Genomic DNA, 22762 nt, shown 5'->3' on the forward strand with positions numbered 1-22762 from the left:
GTCTCGAAGTCACGTGCGCGCCGTCCGGATCCGGCCGCAGTTGGCTAGCGCCGCCGCGTCGCTGCTCGGTGCCCGGGCGCGATCCGCGGATGCTTGGTACCGTGTAGCCAGCGCGGGGGCCGGGCCCGTGGGACGGGCTCTGGGCTTCACTCGGCTGTCCTGGAGCTGCTTCTCCCTCTTGCGGTCGCAGGCGAGGCGGAGCCGTGTTTCCACACTCAGAACCGGTGAGGCCGTTTAGCCACAGACTGGATGGTTTGGAGTCCTGCCTTTGGCTTTAGGGAATTTGAAATTTGAAAAGAAGAAGAAAAACAAAACCCCAAGCGTTTTCTGCCTGGCCCTACAGAATCTCCAGCAGTGGTTGGCATGTAAAACAAAGCACCTCTGGGGCGTAGCTTTCACCTGACAAACCCCTTGGGCGTAGCTTTCACCTGACAAACCCTTGCTTTTGCTTCTGTAAAGCTTCCTGGGTGTAGGCTGCGGTGCGGTCATCCTGGTACATCTTAGCTGGGGGCCATGATTCCGTTCTCCCCTTTAATTCCGTGGTAAAATGGAGCATAAGTAGATTTCCAGTAAGTACACACGACGAAGGGCTTGGGAAAGGTTATGTAAAACTTGTCAAATTGCTCCGCTGAAGAAAATCTGGCATGTCTTTACAAGAATCATGGTTAAATTTAAATCATGATTATACACTTTAAAAATGTCATTTTTCAAATGACATAAGCTAAGTTCTGAACGTTGAAGAGACTTGCCCAAAGTCGCACGTCTCCTTGGCGGAGGTCAGGCTTCATACTTTTTATTTTTATTGAAATAAAACGCTCTATCACCAGTCTGAAACTGATACTAAGAAAGCCTTAGTACAGCATACTGAGAGGTTGCTTGAGTGATTTGAAGCTGTAGAATAATTAATTTGGAAATTAAACAGCAATTTAGAAGGATAGGACTTAGCCAAAAGGCGAGGTAAGGGAAAGTGTTCTAAGGAGGAATAGTATAATGGTCTACAGTTTATTTTAAATATTGAACTTCAGATAATTTAGATGGAGATGCATCTGTTTTTCTGAACAGGACCAGTGGTTAGGAATTTTCAAAAACGACTTGGTAAAGGGGAACAATCATCTCAGTTTTGCATTTGTGTTAAGGGCAAGTAGAATGATAGATGTTACAAAATAATGTTAACTATTGTTTATCTGGCTTTATAACATATTGTCCTTTCTTTTGCCTCCTATTTCCTTTCAGAATGACATGGAGATGACAATGCGGAAGCCAAATTCATTTTGCATTTTTGCCTAGCTCCTTAGCTGAAAATTATCTCATTGTAGCCTTTGCTATAGCTTAATACTACCTAAATTTCTAAGACATAATCTGAGGATACTATTAATGACATAAAATTAATTTAAAATTACAGAGTATCATCTGACATGTTTTAGAAGGTAGCAGGAAAAGTAAATCCAAACTTTTCACAAGAGAATAGTTGAAGTTCTAAAAAGGCATGCAGAGAAAAGTGGGGGTCACATCTTGAGAAAGCCTTTAGGACTCTTAGATACTTTCATTGTTTCTGTGGCTTACTTTGCATCCTTCACCTTCATGTTGACTGTTTTTATAGGTAAGAAAATATCTAAAAGTTAGGGTTTTATCAGATGTTGGTGTTTTATGATTCTTTTTTTATTCTTCAATTAATTAATTTTTTGGTTTATCTTTCTTTAGTTAACTATATATTTCTGCTCTTAGTAACTATTGATTTCGTTGTTTGATTCTTGGAAGTAATTTTATTTCTTTCATTACCTGGTTTTGGGGACTCACTTGATCATTTTTTTCCTCATTCCCCTACTTTGGGATTTCTCAGGTGGGTAAAAAAAACACATTAAGATCACCTGGGGTACCTGTCAAAATGCTAATTCCTTGGATTTCCCAAACAATATTGGGGGAGTGTGTGTGTGTGTGTGTGTGTGTGTATGAGTGTGTGTGTGTGTGTGTTTGTGTGTGGCGGGGTAGGTACAGGGTACATGTTTATGATGGAGGAGCCTGGATTTCTAAAGATTTTGTGGAGCTGAGCTGCTAGAATGCCCAAAGGCCACCTACCTGTGAACTTTTTATGAGAGAAATATGAACCTCTGTTAATTCAGGCTTAGAGCTGAAACTAATCCTAATTGATAAAACAAATATTAGAAAATAAAATAAAATGTAGTATCACCTCTTAAATATGAGGAAACAAGATATGAAATACAAAAATTTCCTATCTTGACAGAGATTATCTCAGTAAGCTTTTTCTACTTTGCATGGAGTTTCATTTAGTCCCAATAGAATATAAGTTCCATAGCAGAGACTGTACCTCATTTGTTCACTATTGTATCTCCAACTGCTAAACAGCACATAGGAATTTAATAAATATTTGGTGAATGGATTATCACTAAAAACAAAGCTTGTATATAGGTGATATATATCCAATTAACTTTTCTTCCTACGAAACTTTTTATAAAATATTTCTGCATGGTTGTAAGATTTATTTGTTTTTGAAGTTTAGGCATTCCATCATTCCATATGTCTAGTTATGAGTGTGAGTTCATAAATCTTGACTAATATTTGGTCTGGTCGGAGAAAACTTCCTCTTTTTTCTTTTGTATTGATCCAGTCTGTTTCTTCCATGCTTCTGAAACTGTTATTGGTTATTTGATATCCTGGGTCTGTCTTACTTTTCTAATGCTCTTCCTTCTAGGATTTTTATTTTACTGTTTATTTTTTTCTTTTTGTAAATTTTGAGAGAATTCTTCCAACTGAGCTTTGAATTCAGTGATCTAATTTCCTTTACACCTTTATGTTTTATAGTAACTCACTATAAATGCCCCCAAATGACCTTCTTCTTTGACCTGCTGATTCTTTAAAAAAAGATTTTATTTATTTATTTGAGAGAGAGGGAGAGCATGAGCAGGGGGAGGGGCAGAGGGAGAAGGAGACTCTCTCCCGAGCAAGGAGCCCAACATGGCTCCATCCCAGGATCCTGAGATTATGATCTGAGCCAAAGACAGATGCTTAACTGACTGAGCCACCCAGGTGCCCCAGCTGCTGATTTTTTTTATTGTATGCATTGATTTGCTTTAATTTATATGTTCTTATAAGAGTTTTTTTAAAATTTGCCATCAGTAACTGAGGTGAGTCCCAGTAAAGACTTGTTAAGACCATGAAAATAATAAAATAACTATTTTTTATTTTGCTACCATCCATTTCCCAAAATCCTGCATTCTCAAATATGTAGATAGCTGTTATATTTTAGGGTTAGAAGTATAGTTGACACTCATTGTTTTGTCTGGCAATGGCTCTCATTTCTTTTGGGAATAGCATGCCTCCTTTTCAAAGAACTCATTCTACTATAACATGTATTCTGAATGGACTCTTCCATGTTCTTTGCTCTCAGGAATGAACACAATATAAGTGAGTTATAGCATTTTGCTCCCCTGATTCAGTGAGGTGGTCACATGCCCAAGCTGAGTCAAGGAGGGTTTTTTGAAATATTGGATTAAGAGGGAAGAGCTGTCTTTTTCTGATAACTGAATTGAGAAGATAGGAGCCAGGAGCCAGTGCGGGCTATAGTTATAGTTAATGAGACTTCTACTCTGTAAAACACACAGAGGCTTAAAGAGAAACAGAAATGAAAGTCAGGGAGTACTAGTCTTAGTCTTTCCGAGGCTAGCTTACTTCTCTAGAATTTGATTATATGGTATAATTTTTGTTTGTTTGCTTGGATTTTTGTCACTTACCATCAGAAGATCTCCCGTAAAAGAATTTTTTCAAGAGTGCTAGTGGTGATGATATTTCTTAGGAAGAATGCCATCCAATTCCTTGGTAAGGTTTTATATCATTTTAGTATGTTACAGAGCTCTGTATAGATAACAGAGAAGCCACATAACTACATTGGGGAGATTATCAGGATTGCTCACGGTCAGATGCTGGCCTTCTTGAGGAGGTTCTCATGTGTTTGACAACTAAGCTAATTTGGGGTCCTATAACTTTTTGTCTTTATTGGGAAGTTTTACTTCATGAGACTTTTAGTCTCCTCTCTAGTACATAGCATATGAAAGTCCCTAACTTACTTCTCCAAAGCTTCTAGTAAATCCCATAGTCTCAAACACACTATGTAAGTCTACTGAAGCTTGGGAAGGTGAGGATGACAGGGGCCTGTGGTCAGACTGCCACATTCCTTATTCTTCTGTGTTCTGTTTTTACGTAGTGGAACAATTTATGGTAAAAAACACCTGGGTTAAAAGACCATGAAGAGGGGCATCTGGGTGACTCAGTGGGTTAAGGCTTTGTCTTCGGCTCAGGTCATGATCTTAGGGTCCTAAGACTGACCTCTGCATTGGGGTAGGGGGTGGTGTCTCTGCTCAGCAGGGAGCCTGCTTCCCCACTCTCTCTGCCTGCCTCTCTGCCTACTTGTGATCTCTCTGTCAAAAAATAAATAAAATAAAATTTAAAAAAGACCATGAAGAATTCAGTTACATGGTTTCTTTTTCTCCATGAGAGATTATATTAGCCAACCTCCAGGACAGCCCCCAGTGATTCATGCTTGTTGGTGTTCATATCCTTGTGTTAACCCATTGCAAACCAAGAAAGGCCAACCTGGGTAACCAATAGGATGTTGCAAAAATGAATGTGAATCTTGACATTCACATTCAATTACATAAAAGTAATTCCTGTTCTTGCCTTGCTATTTCTTGGATCTTTTGCTCTGGGGGAAGTTGCCTGCCATATCATGAGACTATTTGGACAGTCTTTTGGAAAAGTTCCTGTGGAAAGGAATTGAAGCCTTATGTTAACAGTCAGCACTGACTGAGTAAGCCACCTTAGAGTGGATTCTTCTAACCTACTAAAAGTTTTGGATGACCAACCTTGGACAATACCTTGACTGCAGTCTTATGAGAGACCCTGGGCTAGAACCACTAAACTATATCTGGCATCCTGACCTACAAAGACTAAGATGTTTGTTGTTTAAAGTTGTTGTTTGAGTGAATTGTTATAGAGCAATACATAACTAATATAGAGATTCTCACTGTTCTTAAGAAATCAGTTTGATAAATAGAGTTTATTCTGATGGAAAAGATTGGGGGAAGAACAAATTGAAATCAGAATTTCTGTTTTGGACTTGTTAATTATGAGATGCTACTAGGAATTCAAGTGTGGATGTTAAATTCACAGTTGAGCATAAGATTATTGCATTTTAGAGAGAGATCAGAATTATAGAATGGAATTTGAGAGGCATTTGTATATACATTGTATTTAATACTGAAGGAGGAGATGTAGAGAAGAGAATGGAGCTCATCATTGGGTTGCTTCCCAATGGGGGAAGAAGAAGAGTCAGCAAAAAAGTTTAAGAAATAGTCATTGAAATAGGAGGAAAAGAAACTAGCTTGTGTGTTAAGAATGCTAAGAGAAGAAAATGTCTTTGGAAGAAGGGGATGATCTACCTTGCCAAATGACCTGAGGTTCAGCAGGATAACAGAGAAGTGTCTGTGGGAGCTGGCATCATGGTGAGCACCTTCCTGAGAGCAGTTTTTAGTGTAGTAATGATTTTTAAAAAATGAAGCCCAAGTGGAGTGACCTGACAAGAGTATGGGAATGAGGAAGACAGATATCACTAACACATTCAAGAAGTTTTGCAGTGAAAGGGAGGTGAGAAATAGCTCCTGGAAAAAAATAGTAACTGGAAGAGGATATGAGGGCAAGAGGGCTTATTTTTTTTTTTTTCCGTTTTTGTATGTAAAATTTTTAAGATACAGGATACCAGACTATGTTTGTAAGCTGATGGAAATAATTAAGCTGAAGAGATTAATAAGAGATGCAGGAGAGAGGGGATAATTGTGGGAACAAACCCTATGAAAAATTGAGAAGGGATGAAATAGAATTGGAGAGGTTGGTCTTTGAAGGAAGCAGGAAATTCTTTCTTTGTAATGAGAAGCCTTGATTACTCCTAAATTATACAGATTGAGAAGTGTTCAGAGATAGGGAATTGAATATTTCCTTAAAAACTAATAGCAATATCTAATAGCTTTTTAAATAGAAATACTGCATTTTAGAGTGTAAACTAATCTCTGTGAAAACAGACTATATATGTGTGTGTGCGTGTATGTAGGTGTGCATAAAATTGAAATTCAGTTTAAAAGTATATTTGGGTGTATATGGAGTATTCAAGCTAATCTGAATTTTTTAACTAGAATACTCTTGGCTTCAACATTATTGTTGAAAATCTTTCTAATATAGATCACTTTACTTTGATGTCTTGTTAATGCTTAAATACATGTGTTGGAAATTATGTGGAAAATTTTTAATTAAGCAATTTTCAATTTAATTTTGGTTAAGATTTTTACTATACTTGAATATTTTTAAGTTCAAGTTCCCCGCCCTGTATTTCTTATTTTCTTTTTTTAAGATTTTATTTATTTATTTGACAGAGAGAGAGATCACAAGTAGGCAAGAGGCAGGAAGAGAGAGAGGAGGAAAGAGGCTCCCTGCTGAGTAGAGAGCCAATGTGGGCTTGATCCCAGGACCCCAAGATAATGACCTGAGCTGAAGGCAGAGGCTTAACCAACTGAGCCACCCAGGTGCCCCGTATTTCTTCCCTTTGAATAATTCTGATTTGTGTGTGTGTGTGTGTGTGTTTAGTGCGTGATAATAAAAGTAATACAATTTTATAGTTTATATTCTTCCATTAATGTAGAACTTTATTTTTTTACCCTAAAGTCTTTCATCTGAAATAGTTTCCACTAACATTTTCCTTCATTCTATTTGCTCTTTTTTTCCCTTTAGTCTTTTGTCTCTTTTGGTGGACAGATGGCAGTAAGGAGGCTATAGGGAATTCTAGTCTTCATTTGATATGTCATTTTATAGACTTCTGCTTTCTTTGAACTTTAATGCCAATTCTTTATTATTATTTTTTTAATTTTGCTTAGTCAGGTCTCATGCTATGCTGGAGAGAGTAAAATTTATTAATGAATTTCAAAGTATATATAGAAAATGCTAATATAATATATAACCATCAAATGTCTGAGTTTGCCTTTGTTTATAACATTTCTATGTTTTTCTATTAAAGGTAATTTATTAAAAATTAATAGATCTGTAGCTGTACAATTATACATGTCTAAAACATATCTTCATATGTATGTGTAATATGTATGTATTCTGAAGTAGAAAAAATCCTTTGTTGGACTGTTCTATTACTACAATATGTACATGAGAATTCTGGTGAACTCAGTGTATGATAATAACATTGGTAGAAGGGGATTTATAGAGGAGGAGGCAGTTTGTGAATTTCTTGATGAGAAAATACTACATGAAGTTTGTAAATGACTATTTGCCTTGCAGGAAATTCATAGATCAAGGAACATTCTCTTCTAGTCTAGTAGGTGTTTACTGGTTGATTACACAACATTGCTTTTCCTTGTTGATTTTTCTTCAAAAACCCAGATTGTTCTTATACCTTCCATCAAAAAGATGTCATTTTTTAAGCCTATTTTATGCCAGGTACTCTGCTAGGCTCTGGGGATAAAAAAACATAGGATTATTTGTTGCAAGGGGCTTATGGTCTACTGAGTAAAATAATCAGGTAAAATGTATGGCCAGTTAATGTATGGAAAGATACACATGCCTTACCAATCATGGGAATCAGAAATAATATATTCCAGTTTTTGAAGATTAGGTGGGTGATAGTATCACATATAAGGCAGAATGTGAAAAAGGGATGCTGTTTTGGAATGATTGCAAATATTACTCCTTTCTATCTCTTTATTATGCTTTATTTTCCTTCTCAGACCTGAGGTATATGTTTATTTATATATCATCTGCTTTTATCCACTAGAACATGAACTCCATGAAAGAATTGATTTACAATGTTTTTGTCCACTGCTAAATTCTTAGTGCTTATGGTAGTGCCCGACACACAGTAGGTACTCAATAAATACATGTTGAATAAATGAGTGGAATGGAGATTTATTACACAGTATAGCAGAATTCAAGCAAAACTGAAATTGCCTGTGTTAAGACTTAGAAATTCCACAGTTTAAGGATGTAACTTATATGAGTAAATTATTTTTATGCACAAAAGTGTTTGCTTGAACATTCTTTAAATAGTGAAAAAATTGAAAATAAACTATATTTTTATCAAAAGGGTATAGTGTGCCATCTGCATACTTTGGAGTATATACATGTGTGTTGACATGGATAGAAATTTGGGGAACACTTTTAAGTGAAAAAGAAGTGGCAAAACAATGCAAATAGTCTTATCCAATTTGTGTGTGTGCACTTATGTAAATTAGTAGAAAAACCCTGGAAGAACACACATCAATCTAGGAAAAGTGAAAGAGTGTGTAATGTTACTTCATGTAAAATTTTTATTCTTTTTATCTATGAAGTTTTTTATTGTTTGGAATTTTTATATTGTGCATATAGCAGCATACTATTTAAATACCTAACAACATAAGCAGATGATATATTTTCTTAAGCACCATGACAACCATAATAAAATGAGATGCATAGGAAAGTCACAAAAGCTATTTTTGGGAGGGCTTGTGTGAGAAGGAAACACCATAGCTTACCTTGACAAATAAACTGGGAGTTGGCCAGGTGAAGAAAGGAAAGAAGGATATCTAATGAGAAAGAATAGCTTGTACAGAGTTATGAAAGCATATGCATGTAGACTATTTGGGAAATTGAAAGTAATTTTTATGTGGTAGTGCAGGAAAGAAAGAATGAGATGAAGCTGGAGACATAAACATGATTTAGATCATGAGGATGCTTATATGCAATGTAAGAATTTCACATTACACCTCTCCCCAGTCTATCCTTAATTAGTCTTTTTTCTGACTTCAAAAGTTATTTTCCTATGGATAGTCACATTGCAGTTGCAATTCTTACATCTACTTTTGTCTCCCTAGAATGTCTTTTCTTTTAAAAAAATTTATTTTATTTAAATTCAATTAATTGACAATTGCAGTTGCATATAACACCCAGTACATTACGTTTGGTGCCCTTCTTAATGCCATCACCCAGTTACCCCATCCCCCGCCCCCCCACCCTCCACCACAGCAACCCTCAGTTTGTTTCCTGTAGTTAAGAGTTTCTTATGGTTTGTCTCTCCTCTACAATTTTGTGTTATTTTATTTTCCCCTTCTTTCCTCTGTGATTCTCTTTTTTGTTTCTTAAATTTCACATAATGAGGGAAATTGTATAATTGTCATTCTCTGATTGAATTATTTCACTCAGCGTAATACACTGTAGTTCCATCCACATTGTTGCAAATGACAAGATTTCATTTTTTTCTACTGGCTGAGTAATATTTCATTGTATATATATATCACATCTTCTTTATCCATTCATCTGTCAATGGACATCTGGACTCTTTCCATAGTTTGGCTATTGTGGACATTTCTGCTGTGAACATTGGGGTGCAGGTGCCCCTTCTGATCACTATGTTTATATTCTTTGGGTAAATACCTAGTGGTGCAATTGCTGGGTTGCTCTATTTTCAACTTTTTGAGGAATCTTCACAGTTTTCCAGGGTGGCTGTAACAGCTTGTATTCCCACCATTAAGAGGGTTCCCCTTTCTCTGCATCCTCACCAACATTTGTTGTTTCCTGACCTGTTAATTTTAGCTAGTCTGACTGGTGTGAGGTGGTATCTTACTGTGGTTTTGATTTGTATTTGCCTGATGCTGAGTGATGTGGAGCATTTTTTCATGTATCTGTTGGTCATTTGGATGTCTTCTTTGGAAAATATCTGTTCATGTCTTCTGCCCATTTCTTAACTGGATTATTTGTTTTTTTGATAAGTTTTTGATAAGTTTGATAAGTTCTTTATAGATACTGGACATTAACCCTTTATCTGATAAGATATTTGCAAATATCTTCTCCCATCCTGTAAGTTGCCGTTTCAGTTTTGTTGACTGCTTCCTTTGTTGTGAAAAAGCTTTTAATCGTGATGAAATCCCATTAGTGCATTTTTGCTTTTGTTTCCCTTGGCTTTGGAGATGTATCTAACAAGAAGTTGTGGCAGCTGAGGTGGAAGAGGTTGCTGCCTGTGTTCTCCTCAAGGATTTTGATGGATTCCAAGATATTGAGGTCTTTCATCCATTTGGAGTTGATTTTTGTGTATGGTGTAAGAAAATGGCCCAGTTTCTTTATTCTGCATGTGGCTGTCCAATTTTCTCAAGACCATTTTTTGAAGAGACTGTCTTTTTTCCATTGGATAGTCTTTCCTGCTTTGTCAAAGATCAGTTGACCATAGGGTTGGGGGTCCATTTCTGGGTTCTCTATTCTGTTCCATTGATCTGTGTTTGTTTTTGTGCCAGTCCCTACTGTCTTGATGATTACAGCTTTGTAATACCCCCTTGAAGTCCAGAATTATGATGTCTCTGGCTTTGTTTATCTTTTAAAACATTCCTCTGGCTATTCAGGGTCTTTTCTGGTTCCATACACATTTTAGGACTGTTTGTTCGAGTTCTGTGAGAAATGTTGATGATATTTTGATAGGGATTGCATTAAATGTGTAAATTGCTCTGGGTAACATAGACATTTTAACAATATTTATTCTTCCAATCCATGGTGATGGAATGTTTTTCCATTTTTTTTGTGTCTCCCTCAATTTCTTTTATAAGTGTTCTATAATATTTTTTACAATTTTATTTATTTGAGAGAGAGAGCATGAGCAGGGGGAAGGGCAGAAAGAGAAGCAGCAGACTTCCCATAGAGCAGGGAGCCTGATGCAGGGCTCAATCCCAGGAGCCCAGGATCATAGCCTGAGCTGAAGGCAGTCACTTAACCATCTGAGGCACCAAGGCTCCCTCCTAAGTGTTCTGTAGTTTTCAGAATACAGATCCTTTCCCTCTTTGGTTAGGTTTATTCCTAGGTGTCTTATGGGTTTTGGTGCAGTTGTAAATGGGCTTGTTTTATTAACTTCTCTTTCTTCTGCCTCATTGTTTATATAGAAAAGTGACTGACCTCTGTGTATTGGGTAGGGATTTATCGATCTTATTAATTTTTTCAGAGAACCGATTCTGAGTTTCATTGATATGTTCCACTGTACTTTTGGTTTCTGTTTCCTTGGTTTCTGCTCTACTGTTTATTATTTCTCTTCTGCTGGATTTAGGCTTTATTTGCTTTTTTTTCTCTAGCTCCTTTAGGTATAAGTGTAGGTTATGTAGTTGAGACTTTCGTTTCTTGAGAAAGACCTGTATTGCTGTATACTTCCTTGTTAGGACCATCTTTGCTGCATCCCACAGGTTCTGAACTGTTTTGTTTTGTTTTTTTTTAAAGATTTTGTTTATTTATTTAACAGAGAGACACAGCGAGAGAGAAAGAACACAGCAGAGGAAGTGGAAGAGGGAGAAGCTGGCTTCCCACGGAGCAGGGAGCCTGATGTGGGACTTGATTCCAGGACCCTGGGATCATGACCTGAGCCGTAGGCAGACGCTGAACGACTGAGCCACCCAGGCGCTTTTGAGCTGTTGTGTTTTTATTTTCATTTGCTTTCATGTATTTTTAAAATTCTTCTTTAATTTCCTGGTTGACCTATTCATTCTTTTGTAGGATGCTCTGTAAACCTCCATGTATTTGTGGTCCTTCCAATTTTTTCTTGTGGTTGATTTCACATTTTAAAGCATCGTGGTCTGAAAATATGCATGGTATAATCTCAATCTTTTTGTATTTGAGATTTTTGAGACCTGATTTGTGACCCTGGATGTATTCTATTCTGGAGAATATTCCATGTGCACTTGAGAAGAATGTGTATTCTTTTGCTTTAGTATGAAATGATGAAATGCTCCGAACATGTATGTGAAGTCCATCTGGTCCAGTGTGTCATTCAGAGCTCTTGTTTTCTTGCTGATCTTCTGCTTATATGATCTGTCCATTGCTGTGAGTGGGGTATTAAATTCCCCTACTATTATTGTCAATGAGTTTCTTTAATATTGTTGTTAATTGGTTTATGTAACTGGCTGATCCCACTTTAGGGGCATAGATATTTACAATTGTTAAATCTTCTTGTTGGATAGACTTTTTAGTTATAATACAGTGTTCTCCTTCTTCTCTTATTACAGTTTTTGGTTTAAGATATAATTTATCTGGCATAAGGATTGCTACCCTAGATTTCTTTCGATGTCCATTAGTATGAAAAATTATTCTCCCCCCTTCACTTTCTATCTGGAGCTGTCTTTGGGTGTAAAATTAATCTCTTGTAGACAGGGGATCAGTGGGTTTTGATTTTTATCCAATTTGATGCCTGTGTCTTTTGATTGTAACATTTAGCCCATTTACACTACAAGTTATTATTGAAAGATATGAATTTAGTTAGTGCCATTGTATTACCTGTGAAGTCACTGTTTTTGATATTGTCTCTGTTCCTTTCTGGTCTTTGTTTCTTTTGGCCTCTCTCTTCACTTAAAGGATTCCCAGTGATATTTCTTGCAGCACTGATTTAGTGATCACAAATTCTTTTGGTTTTTGTTTGTCCTGGAAACTATCTCTCCTTCTATTCTGAATGACAGCCTTGCTGGATAAAGTATTTTGATTTCATATTTTTCTCATTTAGCTTGCTGAATATATCATGTCAGTCCTTTTGAGCCTGACAGGTCTCTGTGGACAAGTCTGCTGCTAGCCTTATGCTTCTACTCTTCTAGGTTAAAGATCTCTTGTACTAAGCTGCTTTTAGGATTTTCTGTATATCTCTGAAATTTGTAAGCTTCACTATATGTTGAGGTGTTGACCTATTTTTATTGATTTTGAGGGGGATTCTGTCTTCCTACTGGACTTGAATGCCTGTTTCCTTCCCCAGATTAGGGAAGTTCTCAGCTGTAATATGTTCAAATAAACCTTTTGCCCACCCCTCTTCATTTTCTGGGACCCCTCTTGTCCAGATAGTATTTTGCTTTATGGAATCACTGAGTTTTTGAAGTCTCTTTTTGTGATCCAGTAATTGTCTCTCTATTCTTCTCAGCTTCCTTATTTTCTATCATTTTTCTTCTTTATCACTGACTCTTCTTCCTCATTTATCCTAGCAGTTAGAGCCTCCATTTTTTATTGCATCTCAGTAATAGCCTTTTGAATTTCCACCTGATTAGATTTTAGTTATTTTTCAGTGAGGGTATCTCTGTGTCTTCTCTGTTTTTTTTCAAGCCTAAATTGTATCTTTATAATCATTGTTTTGAATTTTAGTTTTGATATCTTAATTATATCCATATTTATTAAATCACTGGCAGTGAGTACTGCCTCTTGTTCTCTTTTTGGGGGTGAGTTCTTCTATCTGGTCATTATGTCCAGAAAAAAATGGACATATGAAAGAGAGGGAAAATATAAGAATAGCAATAGTGACACCATAAAAATATACAGTACACAAATTAGAAGAAAAGAGAAACCAAAAAGAAAGGAAAATTAAAAAAAAAAAGAATAAAATCAAATAAGAAGTTGAACAGAACAATGAACTAGATACTGGGTGTATTTTGGTCTGTTTGTTAGAAGAAACTAGATCCCAAATAGGAAAGAAACAAAAACATAATATCCAAAAATGAAGTTGAATACAATGAAGCAAAACATGAGAAAAAAAATGTATAAAACCTAAGTGTAAAAATGAAAATTAAAATGACTTAAAAATAATTGATAAAATAAGAAAATATCTGAAAAGATAAAATATAAAGCTGAAAGACTAAAGAATAATAAGAAAAATACATGAATGCTATACATTTCTTTGCCCAAGAGCTAAAGTTAACAGTTCTTTATGATCTGTAAACTTGGCATTCACTGAAAGTTTCTGCTGGTCTCCTTGGGGAGCATGTTGCACTGATTCTCAGGTGTCTTTGCCCAGGAGGAATTGCACCGCGCCTTGTTAGGGGACTAGTCTTAGTGTAAGTGACTCTGGAGCTAGTGTGGAGGATGTAAATGGCAGTGCCCCAATCTCTAGGCCCTGAGCTGAAAGTTCGTGTCCATGTCCCCTACATTTCAGTGAGCCCTTACAGAAAAGCAGTCAATCAGTTTTGTCTCCCTGGTTTCTCTTTCTGTCTGAACTCTGTCTTCACCCATCCTGTGACTGAACATTTTTATCTCAGGCACATGATCCCGTTTCCTTTCAAGTGTCCAAACTTTATGAATTCTGGTGATGGTCTCCTCCAGTGTTCCTCCTGGGAGAGAGTGAGGAAGGTGGCGCCAAGGTCCTGCCTCTTGCTGGGACCCTGCTTAGAGAGTGGTCACCCAACAGTGCAGTATTTCTGATTTATGGAAACACTGAGCAGTCCCCAGTGCTGGGGACTCTGCTGCATTCAGATACCCCTATTCTTTTTGTGACCTTGGGGATCCTGAGGCCATATTCTCCCACCTGGGATTCCACCTTGTTTTGTCTCTTGAGCACCTTTGAGGCAAAATTTTAAAAGTACTTTTTTGCATTCCAGTGGAGGCTCCCTCTGCCCGGTTTATCTTCCCATATATCACCTTGGGTTCATGTCTCCACACCTCCTTACCTGCAAAAAAGTGGCCACTTTTCTATTTGTAGAATTGTAACAATTCTTGTATCTCTGGTTGATTTTGCAGATGTTCAGAATTATTTGATACTATGTAGCTGATTTTCAGGGACCAGATGAAAATAGGGTCCCATAGTCCTCTGCCATCTTAACTCCTGTAGAATTTATTTTCAGTGAAACACCCAGTTACCTCTCACCCATATAGTTCCTTTTATTATGCCCCCTTACATTGTAATTGTTTTATGTATTATATCTACATACATTGAAAACCCTATCAAGATAGTATTAAAATATTTACCTTCAAATATCAAGCATAGTTTAAAGAACTATAGAGGATAAGAATAGTGTATTATATTGTCCCAAATATTTACTATTTCTGCAGCTCTTCTTTCATTCTCAGTGCTATAGGCATCTTTTGGATATTTTTTCCATTCTGTCTGAAGAAATTCTTTAACATTTCTTTTGGCACATATCAACTGGCAAGAAATTCTCTTGCTTTATCTACCTTTGTTTGAGAATATCCCCATTTCACCTTCATTCCTAAAACATACTTTCTCTGGATATGGAATTCTGGGTTGGTAATTGTTTCTTTTCAACATTTAAGAATATTATGAAATGTTCCACTTCCTTCTGGCCTACATGAGTCATTTGAATAATTTTTCCCTGTAAATGATACATTATTTTTCTCTTGCTATTTTCATGATATTTTCTTTGTCTGTAGTTTTCAGCAGTTGGTCTGGGCATAGATTTCATTGGGTTTATTCTATTTGGGTTTAGTGTGTTTCTTAAACCTGTAAGTATGTCTTTCCTCCAAATTTGGGTAGTTTTCAACCATTATTTCTTCAAAAAAATTTTTTATAAACATTTCATGATTCTGTGCAGCTTAGATGATATCACTGTTAGACGTTTTGTTACTCTACTACAGATTCCTGTTGTTCTGTGTAATTTAATTTAATTTTTTCATTCATTTTCTGTCAGTTTTTCAGATACAGTCCCTATTACTCTGTCTTTAAATTCAGTAATTTCCTTTGCAATCTCTATTCTGCTATGGAGCCCGTCCAGTAAGTTTCTAAGTTTGTTATTGTATTTTTCAGTTCTAGAGTTTCCACTGGATTCTTAATATATTCTATTTCAAGATTTACTACCTTTCCATTTATTTCAAGATTATTTCCCCTTACTTATTGGAGCATTTTTATAATACCTGCTTTATTTATTTATTTTTTAAAAAAGATTTCGTTTATTTATTTATTTATTTGACAGAGACAGCAAGAGAGGGAATGCAAGCAGGGGGAGTGATAGAGGGAGAAGCAGGCTTCTGCAAAAAGGGACCCCAAAGTGGGGCTCGATTCCAGGACCCTGGGATCATGACCTGAGCCAAAGACAAATGCTTAACTGAGCCACCCAGGCACCCCTACAATAGCTGCTTAATGCTTTGTCAGATAATTATACAATCCGTGTCACTTCATCATTGGCATCTGTTGATGGTCTTTCCCATTGTGAGTTGAGATTTTTCTGGTTCATCCATCATATATCAAGTAACTCTAAATTATATCTTGGACATTTTGAATATTATGTTATGAGACTCTAGGTCTTATTAAAATCATATGAAAAATATGGATACTTTTGTTTTAGTTGGCAGTTGGACTATCTGGGTTCAGACCATAAACTGTAACCAGCTTTCTGCAGCTTTCTTTCAATGTTGGTTTTGTTTCCAAAGCTTTTATAGTGCAAAGGGTCTTTTTTGTGTATGTATCATTTTCAGTGGCCAGTGTGAGATCTGGGTAGTGGTCTACATCATGGTTCACTTTTTAGAGTTGTTGGTATGCTGTTCAAGTTCAAATATATGCATATGTAGCTTGTGGGTGAGGACAGGATTCATAAGCAATTTATGGTATCATTTTCTCACATTCTTCATTCTGCAAGTTTCTCTGTGCTTTTCTGTTTCTTCTAGCTTCCCTTTTTGGTTTGCTGGCCATAACCATGGGTCTTTATTCCACTCACACTCTTCCTGTGATTCACTCCGTATCTGGTACAAAACAGCAAGAGGACAGAGGTAGGTCGGGGGGTGGGGGGGAGATTTCTTATCCTCTTTGGAGTACAGCTCATATGATTGGAGATGGAAGGTTCTTGTCACATAAAGTTTTAGACACACATTCTTCCATTGCCATCTCTGTTATGGTCACTGAGCGACCATTGGATTGCTTGGGGCTGGGGCATGAGCAAATGGGAAAAAGAAAAACAAATGGACTTCTTGCTCTCTCTGTTAGTGTTAGTCTTGTCTTTTATTTTTTAAAGTTTAATTTATTGAGAGAGAGAAAGAAAGAGAACACAAGCAGGGGGAGGGGCAGGGGGAGAGAGAGAAGTAGACTCTGCTGAATGTGGAGCCCAATATGGGGCTTAATCCTAGGATCTGAGAATATGATCTGAGTTGCAGTCAGACACAAAACTGACTGAGCTACCCAGATGTCCTGTGTTAGGGTTTTGTTTTGTTTTGTTTCTGTGCCCCATTTTTGAGTTTCAGGCTAAACTAAGTATAGGCCAAAACATTCCAAAGTAAAATAAAAGTTAAAACTCACTGTCAGTTCAGTAATACTTTGATTTCTGTGTTTCTTTTCTGATCTTCTTGTTATTTACTTATCAGAGTCCTCAAGTAGCTGCCCTATGTATTATTTTTTAATTTATTTTTATATCTTTTCAGTGTTCCAAAATTCGTTGTTTGTGTACTACACCTAGTGCTCCATGCAATACATGCCCTCCACAATAACCACAATCAGGCTCACCACACCACCCTTGCTCCAAAGCCCTCAGTTTGTTTCTCAGAGTCCACAGGCTCTCATGGTTTGTCTCTTCCTCCGATTTCCCCCAACTCACTTCTCCTCTTCCATCTCCCAGTGTCCTCCATGTTATTCCTTAAGCTCCTCAAGTAAGTGAAACCATATGATAATTGACTCTCTCTGCTTGACTTATTTCGCTCAGCATAATCTCCTCCAGTCTTGTCCATGTTGATACAAAAGTTGGGTATTCTTCCTTTCTGATGGAGGCATAATACTCCATTGTATATATGGACCATATCTTCTTTATTCATTTGTCCATTGAAGGGCATCTTGTTTTTATCGCTATATCTGGTATAGTAATGAATTATTAATAAATAACTGTTTGGTTGGTTATTATGAGAGATTATCATAATATCTCAATTTAGGAATTCTTGAGTGAAATTTTCTTTGGAAATAATTTATTTTCTTTTATGAGAGGAAATTTAATTTCTATCTTGTAAAAGTCCTTTTCTAGATATTAAATGAGTTTTTCCTTGTTATCCTGGAAGAAATAATGTTCTTTACATAATTGTAATTGTTAACTCTTCAAAGTATTTGCTGCAGGTTTAGGAGGTGATTGATTTTTTTTTAAAATTCTGTTTTATGTATGTATTCAGCTTCATTTTTTCTTAACATTGATAGGTTCATTCTTATAACTTGAAACCAATTTAACATGAAATCCATGTGTAATTGAACATAAAGAATAGACCATTCTTTAATCTTATATTAAATTAAAGGAATTACAAGTAGGAAAACCACTCCTTATTATACATGTTAACTATTAAGGAATAGAGGGGGAAAAAAAGAAAGTTTTCATATGTATTAAGATGACCAAAACTCTAATTATTTCTGAGTTTGTCCCTTTTAGAGCATAGCTATGGTATAGTTATAAGCAATTGTAAAGGGATTACTTTAAAATTCATGAACACTTAGTTATTCTCTCTTAACTGCACTTTCAGAGACTATAGTCTTATTGGGCTTCAGTCATTAGAAGGAATTCTAAATATAGAAAACATGGTGTCATGAACACTGTAAAATTGGACGTTGAGAATCAGGCTATTGCAGGTTGGATGCTTACTTCCTAGAGGACTAAGTTTCTAATAGGCATGCATTTCTTAGGGACCATAATCCATTTAATCATAGCCTTAATGTTAACATTAATCTATTCTAAGACTTTCCAGGAGTACTTATCAGGAAGTGACAGATGTTTTTTAGACTACATATTCTTGACTCTTTGGTAAGTCATCACTTCTATCTAAGTGTTCATTTGTTGCTTCAGTAAATGTTTATTGACTGCCTGCTATGTTCTTGGATTTTGCTAGATCTGGGGCTATATTAGACAGTAAAAACAAGTTTTACTCAGAGTTACTTGTAATTTTTCAAGGAATACATGCCAATAAAATAAGGCTTAATTGGTGTTATGATAGAAGTGTAAGTTATTAAAAATAGTATAAGATGCTGGGATGGTACATAAGAGGGACATCTAAGTCAAAGAATGTCTACAATAATACTATACAATACTAATCCAATAATAAGAGTAAGAACAAATTAGCCAAATGAGAAGATGATAGAGGACCTTTCTGACTCAATACAGAGAGATTTCCCTGAGAACTGTAGCCTGTCACAATAGTAATGCTTCAATGGTATTTTATTTTCTAAAGAGTGAGTACCTGGAAAAGTTCATATATATTTTTCTTACTCTAAATGAAACAAAGAACCTAATTAATATGTAATTCTGGTCAGATATACAAATTAATAAAACAGTTATAGATCATAAATGTTACCACACATCATTTCCAATTAATAATAAATAATTTCATATTTATATAGCCTCATAAATCAATATTATAATGATTTTTTAAAAGATTTTATTTATTTGAGAGAGAGAGTTCACACAAGCAGGAGGGAGAGGCAGAGGAAGAGAGAAGCAAACTCCCTGCTGAACAAGAAGCCTGACCTGCGGCTTGATGCCTGGAACCCCAGATCATGACCTGACCCAAGGGCAGATGCTTAACTGACTGAGCCACCCTGGCACCACTATTATGATTCTTGATGATATCCATCAGCAGCTTTCTTCCTTCACTGTTTTCTTACCTGACAGTGGGTCTGTGTATCTATTTGCTTGTCTTGAAGTTTTATTTTCTGAGCCTTTCTGTTTTTCTTATCCATTATGAATAAGGGGTAAAAATGTCAATTTTGAAATTTCCTTGTGAAAGTTCCATCCCGTTTTTGTTAGATTCATCACTCATTTTATTCTCAGTTTTAATGATAGATCACAGTGGCTTTCAAGTATCAGATATATCAATTTAATATCTTTACTGTCTTGTTCTTTGATACCTTTTGCTTTCTTTTCTCCTCTTTTCACTGGAAGTTTCATTTCTGAGTTTATTTTTTTAAGTTAGTTTCTCAATATTTTCCCATAGCATAACAAGAGAAAAACAATCTTGTTTGGCTGGACAACATGGAAGAACGAATAAAAGGAGAGAATAAGCTGCAAATCCAAAGCCTTCAGGAGACAGAGAGCATGACTGAAAGGTATGGTGAAAAGGGATATTTCTGTCTTGGACAAGAGGGCTTTGGGACGGGATGATAATTTATTTGTAGACTATTTATAGATAAGCTCTGGGATTCTATGAGAGTTACAAGTTAGGGGGACCTAGATACTCTGGTAGATACTCTCAAAATGTGTGTGTAGATGGGCTTGTACTAAGTTTAGTGCTTAGAGAAAAATGACTGATTTTTCTTAGGTTGTGTTTGAATGTGCTGTGTTCTCAAGTATGTGATAAGCCTGAGTGTTGGTATATGCTTATTGAACTGTAGATTCGATGAGGGGTCGGCTGACATTGTGGCTATTCAGAAAATTCTGTGGCATGGATAAACAAAAAATGGCATAAACTGCAATACTGAGCTCTCCCTAAAAGGCAGTCTTCTCTCCCTTTCTTTTTTTAAAAGTAGGCTCCACGCCTAGCATGGAGCGCAGTGTGGGGCTCAAACTCACAACCCTGAGATTGGTACCTGAGCTGAGATCAAGACTTGGATGCTTAACCAACTGAGGCACCTACGTACCCCTGTCTCTCTCTTTAGAGAGATCTAGGTTATGTTCTCATGTGGAATAAAAGTTGTACCTCTAGAGGTTTTCAGTGTGCCTTTTTGGTTGGGTGGATGGTTTGAGGGCAGTGCTGGAGAGAGAAACACACTTGGATGGGATAGCATTCGATTCCTAAGAACATAACCAATTTTACAGAACATTATAATCTAAGGAGATTTGATTACTCTGAAATCAAGGGACCATCAGGAATTACTACACAGAGCTGCATTTATGTTGCTTCTATTACTATGAAAACTTCTATTACTAATATAAAGCAATAAGTAAGAAAAATCTATGATTAATGATTTAAACAAAAAAATGAGATGGCTAGCTTTTCACAGAAAGTAGTTTTTAGTCTCTTATACAACTACTCAGTTGTTGAGTTTAAGACTTTATTATCTCTTTAAATCATAATTAATATAGAAAATATGATGCATTTGTGCTTCCTAATCACTGTTTATCCAAGCACCTACAACATTTTATAATTCTATTTTGTACTATCATTATATTTGTTTTATAAATGAGAAGCATTAAGTTTTGTTTTCATGAGAAAATCTTAATGTGGCACTTCAATAAAGCAATGTTAAGTCAAAGAGTTAGAATCTAATATACATTGACATTAAGACATGCACGTATTTTGGGGGGCACTTGGGTAGTTCAGTCAGTTAAGCCTCTGAATCTTGATTTTGGCTTAGGTCCTGATCTCATGGCTTGTGGGATTGAACCTCTCATTGGGCTCCCCCTCATCAGGAGTCTGCTTGGACATTCTCTTCCTCTGCCCCTTTCCCTGCTTGTGCACATGTTCTCTCTCTCTCTCTCTCTCAAATAAATAAATAAATCTTAAAAAAAAGACATGCACATATTTTTGAATATTTTAATGATAGCAATACCAAAGAATGGGAAATGGTTTTTATATTTATAAATTCAAGATCCTAGAACATTCATGTTTGAGAAGTGCTTAATATTTCTGTTACAAAGCTTTTAGGAGCATTTTGTATTTTGATCATGTGAAATATAACAAGGATTACCAAAGGATTTACAATTTCCCAGAACATTGCTCTCACTTAGTTCAGTTCAAAAGACACAAACAGATGTATAGCTCAGAAGAAAGCATGCTAAGTTCTAGTACTTGTTCTCAAAGAGTTTACACTTCAACTGGGAAAATTTCAAAACAATGTTTTGATAACTTGATTGTTCAATAATAAAATTAATGATTTCAAAACAGCACAATGATAAATGCTTTAATAAAGGCACGTACATCAGTGTCCTGTAGGTGCAAATAAGAGATACTTAATCTTAGCTAGAATATGCTGTTTTCTCTGGGAATAGCTTCCTGCATTTTGAAAGAGAGTTCAGTTTGGCTGTCTTGACTATATACTCTCTAGAAGCTGGAATAATAATGAAGGATGTGCCTCACTGGAAGGTTGGATGACTTGGAAAGCATTGGTAGATGCCTCCATGCTAGAGAAGTAACTCAGGAATAAGGCATCATAATTACAATTGAGGGACTGCAATGCTAACCATGGAGTAATTTAGCATTTCTGTAATGTTCTTTTTCAGGTAGGATCCTTAGATCAGTATCCTTGTGAAGATTGTGGGCTATATATCAATATTTTTCTTCTTCACCTTTCCTCCCACCACATGAGTCACAAAAAGACAGGGGGAAGTGAATTTGGGGCAAGGAGATGGTGGGAGTAGAGACTCTAGGAAAAAGTAGAGATGGTATCTCCATCAACTAAGTTTTGCTTAAGCTTTGAAATGTTTGTACTGTTTTGTGTATGCTTGATGAAGAGGTTGTAGATACAAGAGGGAAGAGTTTGGGAGAAAATGAGAGTTGCTCCTGCCCTAGCAGTGGAGGAACAAGACTTGCTGATGTTGGGCTCTCTAACCTGTAAAGTTTACCTCACTTTGCTTTGAGGGCTGTCTGGGGGATGGTAGTCAAAATGTCCAGCATAATGTACTCCCAGTTGGTCTAGAGTCCTAGGCATGATGGACTTGTGTGTTGAAAGGTCACATCATGGCCCAACTCCAATCAGAGGTTAGGTAATGTTGGATAGAAGGACCTGGTCTTCTTTGCACCAGAGTAGAGATATTCCTTTCCATTTCTTCTTTTCATGGGGCCTTGTCTCTGGCAGGGATTTTCCTGGAACTGGGAGGTTTTGATACCTCTATAAACTAACTTACTAGAGATAATGCTGTTGTGCATCTGAGAAAATATGATTCTGAAAGTGTCGCTCAGTTGTTACTGGTGGTGAGAGATGATGATATTGTGGAATATTCTAGATATATAACATTCAATCAGGTTATTGGAAAGGTTAATGAATTACATGGGGGCCTACATTTGGTTTGGTGCTAATGGGAAGGTGAAAGTTCAGTTT

General features: G+C 36.4%; 1 long non-coding RNA gene across 1 annotated transcript in view; it reads left to right on the forward strand.

Moving 5' to 3' along the window:
• Positions 1-8: 8 nt before the first annotated feature.
• Positions 9-22762, forward strand: part of LOC101671965 — a 30403-nt gene continuing 7649 nt past the window's right edge. Inside the window, exons 1-2 of the long non-coding RNA XR_200237.3 lie at positions 9-224; positions 19720-19831. This is a non-coding gene — a long non-coding RNA (uncharacterized LOC101671965). The remainder of the gene's footprint in view (positions 225-19719; positions 19832-22762) is intronic.

The sequence above is a fragment of the Mustela putorius genome, unplaced genomic scaffold (genome assembly GCF_011764305.1).
Source record: "Mustela putorius furo isolate JIRA1106 unplaced genomic scaffold, ASM1176430v1.1 tig00003853_pilon_pilon_pilon, whole genome shotgun sequence".
Lineage (NCBI taxonomy): Eukaryota > Metazoa > Chordata > Mammalia > Carnivora > Mustelidae > Mustela > Mustela putorius.